Below are 16,500 nucleotides of genomic sequence, written 5' to 3'. Positions count from 1 at the left end.
TGTATCAGGTTGTGAATGCATCAAAAGTGGAGGCAATGCTTTATTTACCTTTGTAATTCCAGAATCTTGTGTGGTACTTGCAACACAGTGGTCCTGGAAATCTTGAATGAATCAGTAAATGCATGTCATAGAGAGATACAATCTTAGGAATCAACCCATAGAAATGTTTCTGACCAGAAGTACACAGAAAAGCTGCAAAGGATCAATGAATTTCCCCTAAAATCAATGTTACCTTGTGGTTGGATCTGTGTGCTGATATTTGTGCACACATTTATCTGAGTAGCTGGTCCAGAGCATTCATCATATTCCCAAAGGAAGTCCGATATAATAATAGAGGTACAAATTACTGGTATAATTCAATCTCTTCAGAAAACTCGGGTCCATCTTTTCTCTGCTGCAGGATAAAAACAAAATACAAAGCCAAGGGAAAGAGTAGCTTCTGGGAAAAATATGTGTGGTTCTGAGTGTCCCTGAAGAACCAAGTCACCAGGATTGTCTTGTTTCAGTGTTAAGTGTAGGAGATGCTCAAAACTTTAGTGCTTGGGAGAATTTGGACCTAAGGAACTTGCAGTACAAGTTTAGAGTTTAGTCGGTTCACTTTCTTGTTCATCGTGGGATTATTGAATGTCAGGGGTGTGGGTGGTGACAAGTGAGGTGGATTCTTCTTCCTTCCTGTTGAATCATGCCCCCACACAATCTCCATATAGTGTAGAGTGCCAAGGGAAGCCACATTCATTTGTGGATTCTTTGCTATTTGAAATCCGTAGCTGAATTACAACGCCACTTAATGTGGCTTCTTTCTTTTTCTTTCTTTCTTTCTTTCTTTCTTTCTTTCTTTCTTTCTTTCTTTCTTTCTTTCTTTCTTGCTTCATAAATTTCCCTTACATTCTCAACGGGGTGAGTTATTTGCCATTTGCTTTTATAATCTGGTGTTTGTGCAGTGTCATTGGCAAAAGTTAATATGTGCTTCTTGCCACCCCCAGGGATTCCTACAGCTCCATAATGATGGAATTAATCTATAAATGTGGTCTCTAAAAGCACCTCCGGGCCTGGTTTTTTGAATGAAAGGCAGAGTGGATTGGAGACGATCTGTTGGCATCATCATCATTATCTAAATGGATGCAAATGCAGCAGATTGAAAATACTCATCCTTACCAGAAATGATAAAAATCAAAGGCCTGCTATTTGCATATTTAATTGTAATGGTGCATTGAGACCAAATTACTGAGTGGGGGTTATGAGCACTTCACAGAAGGTAATCGGCTCCCACATTTATTTTTGCCATCTTGATGAGCATTTGAAGATGGCCAGGTTTTCTAAACACTTGTGTACTTCCAACCTGGGAGGTACTTTGGCACATCAGGAAAACACAGCATGAGTTCAAATAAGTGAGTTCATTAGCCTCCTTTCTGGTTAACTCAGGTCAAATGGCTGCCTTGTCTATGTAGTGCATAGTAGCTAACTTTATTTAATTTTTTTAAAGATTTATTTATTTGAGAGAGAAAGCATGTGTGGTGGGAGGGGCAGAAGGAGAGAAGCTTTAAGCAGACTCCCCACTGAGCAAAGAACCCTATCCAGGGCTTGATCCCATGATCCCTGAGATCACCACCTGAGCTGAAACCAAGAGTCGTTCTCTCAACCAACTGCACCACCCAGGCACCCCAGTAGCCAACTTTATTGAGCACAGACTATGTTTCAGGCACAGTGCTAAGCTCTTTACATGCATTATCTCATTTGACTCTCACATCCTCACGAAGCAGATTCTGTTATTTCCAGTTTACAAATATGAGACAGAGAGGAATAAGTAACTCAGCTAAATGCACATAGTAAATGGTGAGTCAGGATATAAGACATATTTGTCTTGACTCCAAAGCCAGAGTTGTTGATCTGGGAATAACTTCTTTTTCTATCACCAAAGCATTTTCTTACTATCAACTCACTGACTCCTACAACAAATATCAACTGAGCACCCACTGTGAGCTAGTTGCTAAGTACAAAGCACAAAATAAAAGCAAACCACTGCTTCTGCCTTCAGTGACTCGCAGGCTCTAGTGAACATGCTGGAAATACCAGATATGAAATTCCATTATTGTCTTTTATGTAATATCAGCAGCATAAACAGTCTTCCTTATCATCATCATCACCATATTGATTATTTACTGAGCCCTTATTATGTGCCGGGTGATAGCCTGGGCCCCATCTGCCTCCAAAAGCCCTTTGAGCCACAATATGACTCAGGAGACTACAATTCACAGAGCGTATGTGACTTTGCCCACATAACCCATTAGGAAGTGGCAGAGCCAGCATGTAGACCGAGGACTGTCTCATTCTCCTATTTTAATATCCGTATCACCTGAGGAGGATTCTGAGGTCACTCTAAACAAGCATATCACCTGAGTTATGTTTACAGGCCGCTCTGAAATCAATTTCATGAATCGTGAAAGCTACTGTGCCCCAAGTGTCCACTCTCAGCTGTGTGAGGCACTTTCCATCTATGCTCTCCTGAAAGTGTCTCAATATCCTGCTTGTTAGTGCTACCTTTCCATTTTTCAGATGAGAAAACTGAGAGCCAGGTAGATGAAGTAACTTGCCCAAAGTCCACATGCGATAGGAGGGGATATTGAAGACCAGATGTGTTTGGCTCCAAAGCTCTATGTTTTACCTACTAGCATCACTCAGGCATTCCTGGACAAAGGCTGACTTTCAGAAAGAATCCAGGTAAAACTTCCCGACAAGCAATCCCTGGAGGATTCAGACTCTTGGCCAAGGCTCCATCTCAAACAAGGACCTCCACACTCCAAGATCCATGTAACATCATTTTTCCTCTATTAAAAAAAAAAAAGTACCCTTTGTTTTCCCTTCTTATCTGGTAGGAGGATGGTATGTATGTTTGGGGAATGGAGCAATAAAAATGGGAGAAGCATGCCCAGAGATGAACGGATTGTAGAGAATTCAGGAAATCCAAGGCTATGAGCTCTGGGGCCTGGCCTTCGGCAATCTCCCTTTATCTGCTGCTGACAGCTCACCACTGGAGGGCCAAGGTGGGGAGAAGACGGTCATTTTTAAGGATGAGGAGAGCTTCTAAGTTTAGTGGAGCCTGTTCATCTTACATAGTAAAGGGCATACATCCTTGCCTCTCATTGGCTTCCCTGCAGCAATGTTGGGTTTCAAATTCTATTTCCACTACAGAAGGTTGGGATTCACAGGGAGCGTTAGAAGGTTTAGCTTGATAAGAACAAGATCACTTACTAAGTGCCTATTTTCTGAATGCTTTGCATTCATTATCTCATTTAACTTTTTGCCTGTCCTGCAGAGGAAGAATTTTTATGCCCTTTTTACAGACTACAAGGTTGCAGTGAGAGACACACAACTTTCTGCAAGGGTGTACAGGTAATATGAGATTGACCTGGGATTCAAATCCAAGATTAGATTTTAAAAGTATAACTTACATCTCTTTTCCAGATACCAGCATTAGGACCTTCTGGTTAAACATGGCTGCTGTCCAAGATCTTTCTCTAGGGCAGTGACCCATGAGTTTTCTCCTTCCTCAGTTCTCAACCTCTCTGTTCCTTGGGCCCCTTTCTCATTGCCAATCTGCATTGGGCTCGTGGGACAGGATGTCTGCCTTGCCATCTTTCCCTTCTAGAGCATCCTTCCCCTAAGGTATTCTTTACACATAAGTTCAAAATCAAATCATGACCAGATAATCTCAATAATAGACTGGAGATGGGTAGTACACCCTAAGAAGAGCCAACCCATAGACTGGCTAGTAGCCTGTGAGGTCAGCTATAGTGAAAGCGTTGTAAGTTACCTTCAGACAGGCAGGATGGTTACTCATAAGTTCCACGTCTCTCTCTTTCCACCCCATGCCCACCCTCAGAGTTCAAGTACTAAGATTCAGGGACAGACTGTTGATAGCAAATTTTAGAAGCAGAAGCTGCAAAGATATCCAGAGAAAGGCCCTAAAAAATCTGAAGTTCTGGGAGAAGCAAAGATAGGAGTTAGTAGAAGCTATGGAGTGGTGGAAATAGAAGAGAGCTCCCCAAAAGCAAAGTATCCATGAGTTTTCTTTGCTGATGGTACAACTCACTTCTGTAAATCCTAAGCTAGTGTTCTGTGAGGCCTAGAAGATCTCCCACCTTTGGAATTCCTACCTCCTTTGATACTTATTTTTATGTTCATTTAAACCCAACTATTTGAGGTAACATGTTGAGTCTCTGGGGCTTGCATTCAAAGACCAGACAGACATGAAACTTCAAGAAGAAATCCAGTGCAAAAGGAAGGTAATTTCCAACTTGAAAAAGAAATTGGATTTTTTTCCATTCAGCTCTATAAAAATGCTAAGTATAAATATAAATCTGGGTGGGAAAGCACAACATTAAGTCAAATAGACCTCTGAAATTGGCAGAGAACTTAACTTCCAGCCGATCAAACTTTACCCATGATTCCCATATAATAATACCCCACTGAAAGCCTTCTCTATTTAAATACTCCCACCGGTGGGAATCTCACTATCGTGCTGTAATTGCCAAGCTAATACCTAAAATTTTTGTAAACCAAGTGACTAAGATAAAAACATAATGTGAAACAGAGTAACCTATTCCTAGTACTTATATTCTAATTATCAACATTTATTCTTTGTGTTTGGCATGGGAGCGAACAAGACAAGTGGGATCCCAGCCTCTGTGGAGTTGACATTCTTTCCTTAAATTTTTATTATAGAAAACTTCAAACATATGAAATGTTAGATAGAGTAATACAATGAATGCCTATGTCCCATTACCCAGTTCAACAATTAAAAACATACAATCCTTTGACTTTGGTGTTTATTCTTTACCCCCAAATCTCCCTACCACTCTGCTGGATTATTTTAAAACAAATTTCAGATGTCATATCATTCTCTCTTTTTTATCTCACATAACCACAATGTCATTATTCACACCTAAAATCATAATGATTTCTTAATATCATCTAATTTTCAGTCAGTTGCTTTTCTTCAAATTTTTGTTTGTAATATAAATGTCTTTTTACAGTCGATTTATTTGGACTTTTACATTCTAACAGGATATACTCTTAGAGCATAAACTTGCTCTAAGAGCAAGTTTAAGAATCTTGGTATTACTAAATATATATAAAGATAAGGCACACAGAAGGGAATTAATTCTTTAAAATGTATGGATTTAAATAAAATTACTCATTGTTTTTATTTTTTATTTTCCTTTGCTCTTTTTCTTTCCTTTAGAAATTTATCTTCTAAGAATTTTATACACATGAGATTAGACAACTCTTCTGTTTTCACCAAAATGGTTTCCTTTTTTTTTTTTTTCACACTGTTTCCTTAGTTAATAAAGCACAGGTCAGGTTCACAATGTGATAGTACTGCTCTTTGGAAAGCTTGTTATTGTGAAGGCCTGTCATCCTCAGAAAATACTTATTGAAAGTCCACGAGAAAAAAATAGAATGGTAGAGCTATTGGTTCAGCAATCCTACTTCCGGGACCTAATACAAAAGAAAATATAAGAGCAGAATTAATTAATGTATATTATATTTATATACTATCTAATGGTATAAGTTGCTAAATTTTTTTTAGTTACAAAGAACAATGAAATAAACATTACTGTATATATTATTATCATAATATATGTCAAACAAAATTATTAGACATAAACCGTGATATGTTATACGTAACAACATCCATCTCACTGGTAATCATAACACTGAAATTTTTAACATCCATTGATTGGGATTGCTGAAGAAATTAAGGTCCACCTATGCAATGACATACAAGTCAATTTGAAGTTATTCTGTGGAAATATATATGTTTATATGGAATTATAAACATGAAATATTTCAGATGAAAAGTAAGCTATGTACAATATATACTATTGTTATGTAAGATATCCAAGATGTATTAACCTTTAAAAGATGCCAAAGACCTAAAACTATATAGATTTGTATAACTTATATACACATACATAATTTATACATATAATATGTATATAAACATATAATCAATGTAATTTTATATGTATGTATACATATATGCATATATGAAAGTAATGTGAAACATATGGTTCCATTTGTGATTACTTATGCCCCAATACCCAAAATATGGGTATACACATTTAGAATAGAATTAATAGAATAGTCCAGATAGCTCTATGCCAAAATGTTAACAGTGACTCTCTCAAGGCTTACTTGAATATATATTTGTTAAGCTTGTCTATGCTTTCTGAATTTTTAAATAATATACATTATTTTTATACTATAGAATCTATTTTTAATGAATGTTAGAGCTAGAAAATCCATCCAAATTATCAGATTCAAATTCTTCATTTCATAGAAAGCAAAAGTGACTCACTTAAGGCTACAGATAGTTAATTTCAAGTCAAGACTCAAACTTACTTTTAAAAACCATGTTACTGGGGCACCTGGGTGGCTCAGTGGTTGAGCATCTGCCTGTGGCTCAGATCATGATCCTAGGGTCCTGGGATTGAGTCCCACATCAGGCTCTCTGCAGGGAGCCTGCTTCTCCCTCTGCCTATATCTCTGTCTCTTTCTCTGTGTCATGAATAAATAAATAGAATTTTAAAAAATAAAATTAAAAAATAAAATAAAATAAAATAAAATAAAATAAAAACCATGTTACTTGTTCCCTCTCCACATGGGGCAAGTTGAGATTTCTCAATCATTCATATAAATAAGTTTCTGGTAGGCCTATTCTACAAAATCTCCAAAGTTTGACCCAACACACCTGAATCACAGACTTGGACTGAGCTGAGATTAAAGTAGGATTAAAGTTAAACACAAATATAAGATAATTTATACCTGCTTGGGCAGTGGTGCTGTAGTACATGAAGTATGGGAACAGATTATTACCTAGAGCCAGGTGGTCTAGGAAGGGTTCATGAAGAAGCAAGATGAAAAGAGCACACGCACATACATATGGACACACACTAACAGGCAATACACACTAAGCAAGCATCAAAGGCATTGAAAGGAAAGGACAATGATCAATGTCAAGGACACTGTGTACATCTGTGCAGGTTGTATTCTGCATATCTGTTGGGGTTTGGGGCAACCCTTTACATTGGAGGCTCATAAGAGTTTATATAAATAATGCTTCCCTGAAGATGGACAGGGCCCAATCTGTACAACTGTACATGAGGGACATTGGTTCAATTATGGTCGGGTGAAGGAATCAGGAACACTTCATGGAGAGAGTGGCCTCGAGATCATCATTTCAGGACAAATGTGTTTCTTAGTGATTTACTAGCATTGCTATGCTAATATTGCAATAAATTTTGATAATATCTGCAGTGAACATGTATAAGAGAAGATTTAAAAAGACAATTCAAGATATTCATGCTCCTCTGTCAAATAAAAGAATCTCTCTTTATTAAAAAAAATTCAGTGAATCCTTAGTGTATTCTTGGGCATATCAGGTTTATTTCTGTTGAAATTAATCAGATTTTCTCAAAGTATTTCCTGGGAAATATGAAACTGATTATACATACACTGATGAAAATGTCTTTCCCACACTGGCTGACATGAGTCAATTTTTTCCTTTGCTTCATTGCTTAAGATAATTATTTGTGTTTGTGAAGAGCGCCTCTCTCACTTCGAAATTTTCAAGGCACAATTCTAAATTGGATATGATAGAATTACCTTCAAGTTTCATGCAGAACTTTAGGACTTGTTAAGTTTGAATTTAAGAAGGCAGAGCTCAATATTTATTTTTAAATAAAAAGGGGGCATTTCTTCTCTTCCTATTTTCCTTTCCTTGTCCTCTTTTTTGTCTTTCCTTTGTCTTCCCTCTCCATCTAAAGTTTAGCATGGTGGCTGAGCAAATAAATAAATAAGAGTATTTGGGGTAATGGGAACCAAAAATCTCACCTCCAAACCAGAAGAGAAGGCTAGAAAGAATGCAGTGGTGTGGAATTGGAATTTAAGATGGCCATAATACTGCATGGTTTTGTAACATTTATATACACAGAAGGACACAAATATTCATAAATATAAAATGTGTATATACATATATAATATATGTATTTTTTCTAGTTCTATTGACAGCCAAGAAACAATGACACTCCAGTAGCAGTGAGCACAGTGGACATTCAAATATTGGTTTCTAAATACCATCCTTTCTAAAATGAGCCAGGGCTTCTTGGAGAAATGGCTGATTCCAGGATTTGGGGGACAAGGAAAGTTTAATATGAACCTGTAAAGTCTTATTGTGCTAGAAGATAAGGAAATGTTCAACAACTAATGGGTTAAAGGGTGTAAGAACCAGCTGAAGGTTGGTGACAGATTATAATCCATTGACTAAAATGGGAATCCGTGACTTAATGCTGACATAAATAATAAATAAATAAATAAATAAATAAATAAATAAATAAAATAGGAGTGATAGATTCAGGTGGGAGTCATTTGTGGATGATAACAGTGAATAAAGATTTGATAAGAAATAGGATCTGGGTGTACTATTCACACCCTGCTCCCCACCAAAATACTAATTAATTACAAAGAAAATTTAGTGAATTTAAGGTGTAAAAACCATAGACACCACCCTGACCAGGTGATCAAGGTAAACATCATCAGTGAGGGGACAAATCAACATCATGCACCTCCTTTTGTGTTGCCCACAATAAAGCACAACATCATTTCTGGAGTATTCTTGCCAACAACGTATGGCAAGAGTGTGATCATGAGGAAATACTGAGTGGACACAGATTGAAGGTCATTCTACAGAATGCAAAGCCTCCAACCCTTAAAAGTATAAAGGACATAAACTACAAGGAAAGCCTGAAGGACTGTTCCAAACTTGAGGAGTGTGAAGTGACATCTAAAAGATAACTAAATGCAAAATAGATCTCTTAGCCAGAACGAAACAGGAGACATCAGGGTGAAGCTGGGAAATTTGAAAGGGATCTGTGCATCAGATCTGCTTGTGCTGACTGGGAGGTTTAGATGCTGATTTTGCAGAGAATGTCCTCGTTTTTGGAAACACACTGGAGTTTTTAGGGATGATGGAATATCATGTCTATCATTTGCCTGACTAATGATAATAGGAATGTGTATAGACAGCCTGGGCGGTGGAGTAAATCTAAAACATTAACAATTAGAGAATCCAAGAAAAGGAAATTCAGGACATTTTTGTACTAATCAAGCAACTTTTACTTAAGGTTACAATCATCTTTTTATTTACTTTATTTTATTTTTTAAAGATTTTATTTATTTATTCAGGAGAGACACATAGAGAGAGGCAGAGACATAGGCAGAAGGGGAAGCAGGCTCCCTGCAGGGAGCCCGATGTGGGACTCGATCCCAGGACTCCAAGATCGTAAGCTGAGCCAAAGGCAGACGTTCAACCACTGAGCCACCCAGGCATTCCTAAATCATCTTTTTAGAGTTACTTTTTAAACATTTAAGCAAATAAATAAATGAGGGGAACATATTTTACATATTATGAAAAATAACAAACTAAATAATAATAATATCTTCCGTTTACTAAGTATCAAGTACTATATGTACCTTATCTGTTATCCTAGAAGAATTACATCTAGGGATATATTATTGTCTTCTCTTTATACAGGAGATAACAGAGGCAGAGAGAGATCAAGTTACTTGCCTAAGGCTGGTCACACTACTAGTTGAAGACCAGATCCAAACCCAGGCAGCCTGATTCCTAAGCCCCCACGCCCTGCTGCCTCTCTGTGGAATATTCACTACCATTGCTGGCATGATTACTCAGCACTTCTTAGGGGCTAGACGCTGTGCTCAGAGCTCTTACATGCATCCTGACATCGAAGCTCTCAACTTTCGATCGGTTTTATATTTGACTCAGTGAGGACAAGTTGTTTCATACAGCTGGAAAGATGTGAGCTGGTGTCTGGAACCCAGTCCTATCTGGTTTCAAAGCTCCTGCTCATTACATAAAGAAAAGAGAAGCTTCTTGCTGAATGGTGATAGTGGGAAAGGCTTAGAGGGGCATTGGCTTCAGGGTTTAGGTCCCAGGCTTTACGCCTGTGTTGATTCTAAAATGCCTTTATTAGTATTTAATCAGTATGCAGAGCAGACTTATTGACTAGGCACAGTGAGTGTAGTATCAACAGCCTACGATACATTTCAGGGCCCACAAAAATGTGGTCTATTTTATTTTAATTTTTTTAAAGATTTCATTTATTTATTCATGAGAGACACAAAAAGAGGCAGAGACATAGGCAGAGGGAAAAACCGGGTTCCTGCAGGGAGCCCAATGCAGGACTCAATCCCAGGACCCTGGGATCACCACCTGAGCCGAAGGCAGACACTCAACCACTGAGCCACCCAGGTGTCCCAAAATGTTGTCTATTTTAATATTAGATTAAAAAATGAATCTAATCCAGCTTGGATTATATTTTTCTTAATACCATTATAGTGATAACATAGATTTTTAAATATTTTTTTTTATTCAAGTAGTAGCTCATGAAGGAAAAAGTGTCTAGGGTCCATGAAAATCACATCGTGGCCCACCAAGTGAATTTTTGAAAAACAAGTGAAAATAAAAATGTGCTTTGGTCAGGATGCATACAAGCCACAGTTAGCAAATGAACTCTGAATTACAAATGGGTTCATTCAGGGCAGATTGCATTAAGATTTACAGCAAAGGGCAAATTGTATTGTATTGACTTCATGAAGTTGGAAATGATTAGCCATATAGTGAAAAAAAAATTCAGTCCATGGGGAGAAGATATTAAAGTCATATTTCAGTGCAGCAACAAGATAAAGACAATAATGGACTTGCGCTTTGGCAGATGTCCTTTGATTGTGTTTTTGGTGTCAGGAGCTATTCTACAGATCTTTCAGTCTTTCTGTGCAACAATATCATGTCAATGTTAAAAATTTTACTTATGATTCTATCAGCCAGCAATCCAAAGACTGTTTGCCACATGAAAGGAGTGAATGAGGATTTTTCTTAATTGTGCAGTTTTCTCTGTCAATTAGAATATATTTTATTTTTTAGTGAACAACAACAAAAATCAACGAAACTGTTTTAAGCCAAAAGGGAAGTTATTGAATCCTGTATTTCAAAAGACAAAGACTAGTATGTCTGCAGGCATGGCTTGTTCAGGGCTTAAACAAAGGATCTAATTCTTCTTCATTTCTCAGGTTGGCTTCACTGTCCTGGTGTGACTTTTTTCCTCAGGCTGCATGAGATAGGCAAGATGACAACAACAACTCCAAATGCAGGGAAAAGAAAGATTTTTCCAATATTCCTAAAAACTCTAAGGATTCATTGTCAGGAACATGTTGGGGGCCATGCCTATCCTCGATCACTGTGTTTGGTGATCCTTAGCTGAGGCCTGGATTATAAATTCTGCCCACAGGAGATTGAGGGAGAACTGGATCCCTCAGTGAGGGGTAAGTAAAATTTATCAACAACAACAACTAAGGAACAAAACAGAAAACCAAAAGTCTGTAAATGTCCCCAGAGCTTTGACTTCAGCCTCTAGGGATATTATTGCAGGTCATATATAAAAGGTGGTCTGGCTTATGTTAGGGACCCAAGCCCTAAAGTCAGCGTGTCCAGGTAACTCCGTCACCTGTAGTCCAAGTGATGTCACCATTCTACTGCTTAGTTTGCTCATCTGTGAAATGAGGGTGATAACAGCTTTTATCTGACACTGCTTTATGTGAGTCCAGATAAGTACCTGATACATAATCAACATTCAATAAAAAGTGAATTGGATTGCTGCTATTTTTAAGCCTGAGGCACAGCATGGAATTTGCAAGCTGCCACAATAATTATTAAAATATGTGAAAATGTTCTCTAATCATAAAAAAAAATAAAAATTATTTTCACTACCCTCAAAGTCAAAAGAGAAGTAATTCTTTAGTAAACAAATTGTGAGGGGGAAAAAGATGTTAAGTTTTAAAACTTAGACATGCTAATATTAATATTTTACAACTTAAATATATTAATCAATCTTAACAGATAGGTTGCATTTGGATCCTGATTCTAATTTTTTTTTTAATTACTGTTATAAGACCATTGGAAAGTGCAACACTGGCTAGATATTTTGTGATATTAATGAATTATTATTAATTTTGTTTTGGAGATAATGAGGTTGACATTGTGTATTTAGAAATTCTTACACCCGGGATCCCTGGGTGGCGCAGCGGTTTGGCGCCTGCCTTTGGCCCAGGGCACGATCCTGGAGACCCAGGATCGAGTCCCACGTCGGGCTCCCGGTGCATGGAGCCTGCTTCTCCCTCTGCCTCTGTCTCTGCCTCTCTCTCTCTGTGTGACTATCATAAATAAATAATAAAAAAATGTTTAAAAAAAAAAAGAAATTCTTACACCCTAAAAAACAAATAATCCAGTTAAGAAATGGTCAGAAGACACGAATAAACACTTTTCCAAAGAAGACATCCAGGTGGCTAACAGACACATGAAAAGATGCAGAAGCTCATCATCATCATCAGGGAAATACAAACAAAACCATGATGAGGTACCACCTCACACCTGTCAGAATGTCAGAATGGCTAAAATTAACAACACAGGAAACAAGTCTTGGTGAGGCTGTGGAGGAAGGAGAACCCTCTTGTACTGTTAGTGGAAATGCAAACTGCTGCAGTCACTCTGGAAAACTATATGGAGGTTCCTCAAAAAGTTATAAATGGAACTTCCTATGATCCAGCAGTGCACTACTAGGTATTTATCCAAAGGAATATAAAAATACAGATTCGAAAGAGTACGTGCACCCTGATATTTATAGCCGCATTATCAAAAATAGTCCAACTGTAGAGAGAACCCAAATGTCCATTGACTGATAATGAAGATGTGGTATATATACACAATGGAATATTACTCAGCCATCAAAAAGAATGAAATATTGCCATTTGCAATGATGTGGATGGAGCTAGAGTATATTATGCTAAGTGATAAAGGTCAAAGAAAGACAAATACCATATAATTTCACTCATATATGGAATTAAACAAAACAGATGAACAAACACATGAGAGAGGGGGAAAAGGAAGGAGGGAAACAAACCATAAGAGACTGTTAAGAATAGAGAACAAACTGAGGGTTGATGGAGGGAGGTGGATGGGAGATGGGCTAGACGGGTGATGAGTATTAAGGAGAGCATTTGTTTTGATGAGCCCTGGGTGTTGTACGTAAGTGATGAACCACTGAATTCTCCTGAAACCAATATTGCACTGTATGTTAACTAATGACAATTTAAATAAAAATTTGAAAATAAAAATTCAGGTATACATTTTTTAAATTCTTATTATTTAAATATATATATTGCACTATTTATGGGGTAATGTGATATGGTATGTGGGATTTGCATTAAACTTATAATAGACCCAACTTCTCTAGACCTTAATCTGTCTCTAGTCACCTTAATATTAATCTTCAGCACCTTACTCTCTGCATAATGTGACCAGTGCAAGAGGCCAGTCAGGGAGTGAAGAATTTTTGGGAATAAGACACTGGTTTGTGGGGAATTCCAGTTTTATCCAAGAGACCCAAGACTCTCAAACATGCACTCAGTGTCTTCACTTTTAAAATGAAGGCATAATGGTGGATCCGTGGTTTCCCAAACTTTATGAAATGTAATAGAAAATATTTGTTTTTGAATAAACTGTTCCCCAGATGTCCGATATCTGGAACAGATGTAAATAGAGCTGTGTGGTTTGAAACGGAAGATTGAAAGAAAGCAATGACCTGTCCCCACTAGAGAGGTGTGCAGGATGGGAGGGTAATCATGCACTCTGTTGTCTACGAGATGTTTTCTCATGATCACTAGAGTCCCTAGTAACCCAGGATAAAAGCCACTGAACTGCATGATGATGATGATGATGATGATGATGATGATGATGATGGTATTAAAAATAATTTAGGGGGGCACCTGGGAGTCTTAGTGGTTGAGTGTCTGCCTTTGGCTCAGGTCGTGATCCCAGGGTCCTGGGCTTGAGTCCCACATCAGGTTCCCAAAAGGGAGTCTGCTTCTCCCTCTGCCTATGTCTCTGCCTCTTTCTGTGTGTCTCTCATGAATGAATAAAATCTTTTAAAAATATAAAAAATAATTTGTGGAATGCTTACCATTAGTAGGCACTCTTAGGCACATCATACACATCTTAATATTATTTGCTCCTCATGGGGCACCTGGGTGGCTCAGTGGGCTGAGCTTCTGACTTCTGATTTCAACTCAAGCCATGATCTCAGGGTTGTGAGATTAAGCCCCGGGGTGTGGAGAGCTTACTTAAGATTCTCTCTCTCTGTCTCTCTCTCTCTCTCTCTCCCTCTGCCTCACCTTCCCACTATATATATATATGTGTGTATATATATATATATATATATATATATATATATATATATATTACTTACACCTCATAATAACCCTAGGAAGGAAATGTAATTTTTATATCCATGTTGTAAATGAGCAAACTGGGACACCTGGATGGCTCAGCAGTTGAGCTCAGGCCATGATCCCATGGTCCAGTATCAAGTCCCAATCAGGCTCCTTGTAGGGAGCCTGCTTCTCCCTCTGTCTATGTCTCTGCCTCTCTCTGTGTGTGTCTCTAAATAAATCTGTGTCTCTGTGAATAAATAAATAAAATAATTTAAAAAAAATTTTTTTAAATAAGCAAACTGAACCCCAGAAAGATTCTGTGTCCAGTACCACACAGCCTGTGTGCAGCAGAGCCATGGAGTTGAATGCAGCTCACCTACCACCTGGACTCAGAGGTCCTTCTTGCCAACCCCTCCCACTCTGCCCCACCCAGCCTTCAGCATTTGCATACTCACTTCTTCTGGTTTATTTACTAAGTGGTTTATTTCAGGAAAACAAAAAATAACAGGATGTTGGTAATATGGTATCAACTCTATCCCCAGTTAAAAAATAGATTAAACCAAGTCCCCCCCGACCTGAGTTCAGATTCCTCCTTGCAGAGGATCCAACTGATCGAGACAACAGAATCCAGTATTTCTTCCTCCTCTTTTCATTAGATTATCAATCTGATGAGATGAAGCAAATTAATTAAATAAACTCTAGCAGCTGTCTGACAGAAACCAGGAAACATCAAAGCCTCTTATGAATGTTGCTAAGTAGGTCCAAGACGTCACCTTATGCCAATGTCATTCCATTATTTCCCAGATGTCATTGTTATGGAGTGTGGATGCAGGAATATTGAATTGACTTCAAAAACAAAACAAAATACTCTACATATTACATATACTGACAATTTTTTGAAACCCATCTTGCCAAATGAAAGTCTTCTCAATGACCCTTTCTTGGGAGTAAGCTGGTGGCTCAAGCTGACTTCAGGTCATTTGTCTTTTTTCCTGGGATGCAAAGAAATGACCACCATTGCTGCTTACTGCAAGGGGCAGTCATCAGCAACTGGTTTGCCCCAGTCTCTTCTCCCTAATGTTTGTACAGATGTATCCACTCACATCTGGGCAGACTTTTTCATTCACTCAGGATTTCGAAGCTGAAATCTCAAAATAGCTTCATGTCCATCCAGCAAATTTTCATCCAGAGAGCGACAAAATGTGAATGTAGACCTTGGCTAATCTTTACTGCCTCTTTCTTTTTACAGACCTCACTTTTCTCTCAAAATATCTTTTTTTTTTTTTTTTCCCCTCTGTATGTTCTCTCCTGGGAACTAATTAGATACTCACTTGAACACCCCTCCTCTTTTTTTTTTAAATAGATAACTTTGTGTAGAGGTTTTTAAAATTCAAATTTGCTCCATCCTTCCACTTTAAAACTTATATTTCACCTGGTTAATATTCACCCTCTCTGTAGAGGCAAAAAGCTTCATGAGGATGACCTCTCATCTAGCTCCATCCCAGAGCCCAAATAAATATGTTTTCTTTTTAGGCACTCAATCAATATTTGATCAATTTCTCATCAGAGTCAGTAAGGAGTTAAAAACACAGACTGAAAATTCCTCAAGGAGTCATTACATCTCTATTTTATATCTATATTTGGTTACTACTCTCACACAAGTTTTAGTATGAGAATTCAAAAGTTACATATAAAACTGATATCTGACTGATAATCAAGTTACATGTGAAAGGCATTGTTATACTTCTATGCGCTAAAGCTCCCTTTTCTGGGATGGGTGTTAAAATTTTAAAGGAAATTGGAGGAAAGTCAACACATGAAGTAGAATTGTAAAGCATTACCAATTATTCTTCTCCATTACACTAACCCATATGTATTTACTGAGAACCTTTGTGTATCTGGCATGCCTTTAGACATCCTGTGGGAAAGACTGGAAGAAGAGAAGAGCAATTTCTATTTGCAAAGATTTGATAATATTGTTAAGGAAATCTTAAACAAACAAGGGCTTGTTCTTATTATAGAAAACCCATAGAGCCTTTCTGCCCATCAGCATCAGCCTGGATCTGTGATTCCCAGATGTTGGTTTGCTTGGACCAATTATGCCACTTTCCATGTTTGAGGGTTGATGCAAGGCTGTCAAGTGAACATATTAAA

General features: G+C 37.8%; 1 long non-coding RNA gene across 1 annotated transcript in view; it reads right to left on the bottom strand.

Moving 5' to 3' along the window:
* Positions 1-826: 826 nt before the first annotated feature.
* LOC140593918 (uncharacterized) overlaps positions 827-16,500 on the bottom strand; it is a 35,593-nt gene continuing 19,919 nt past the window's right edge. The window contains exons 2-3 of the long non-coding RNA XR_011994343.1: positions 6,406-6,561; positions 827-5,499 (exon numbers count right to left, since the gene is read on the bottom strand). This is a non-coding gene — a long non-coding RNA (uncharacterized lncRNA). The remainder of the gene's footprint in view (positions 5,500-6,405; positions 6,562-16,500) is intronic.

The sequence above is a fragment of the Vulpes vulpes genome, chromosome 9, assembly GCF_048418805.1.
Source record: "Vulpes vulpes isolate BD-2025 chromosome 9, VulVul3, whole genome shotgun sequence".
Taxonomy (NCBI): domain Eukaryota; kingdom Metazoa; phylum Chordata; class Mammalia; order Carnivora; family Canidae; genus Vulpes; species Vulpes vulpes.
Note: the sequence above shows the minus strand (reverse complement) of the source record. Positions and strands in the feature narration are given on the sequence as shown.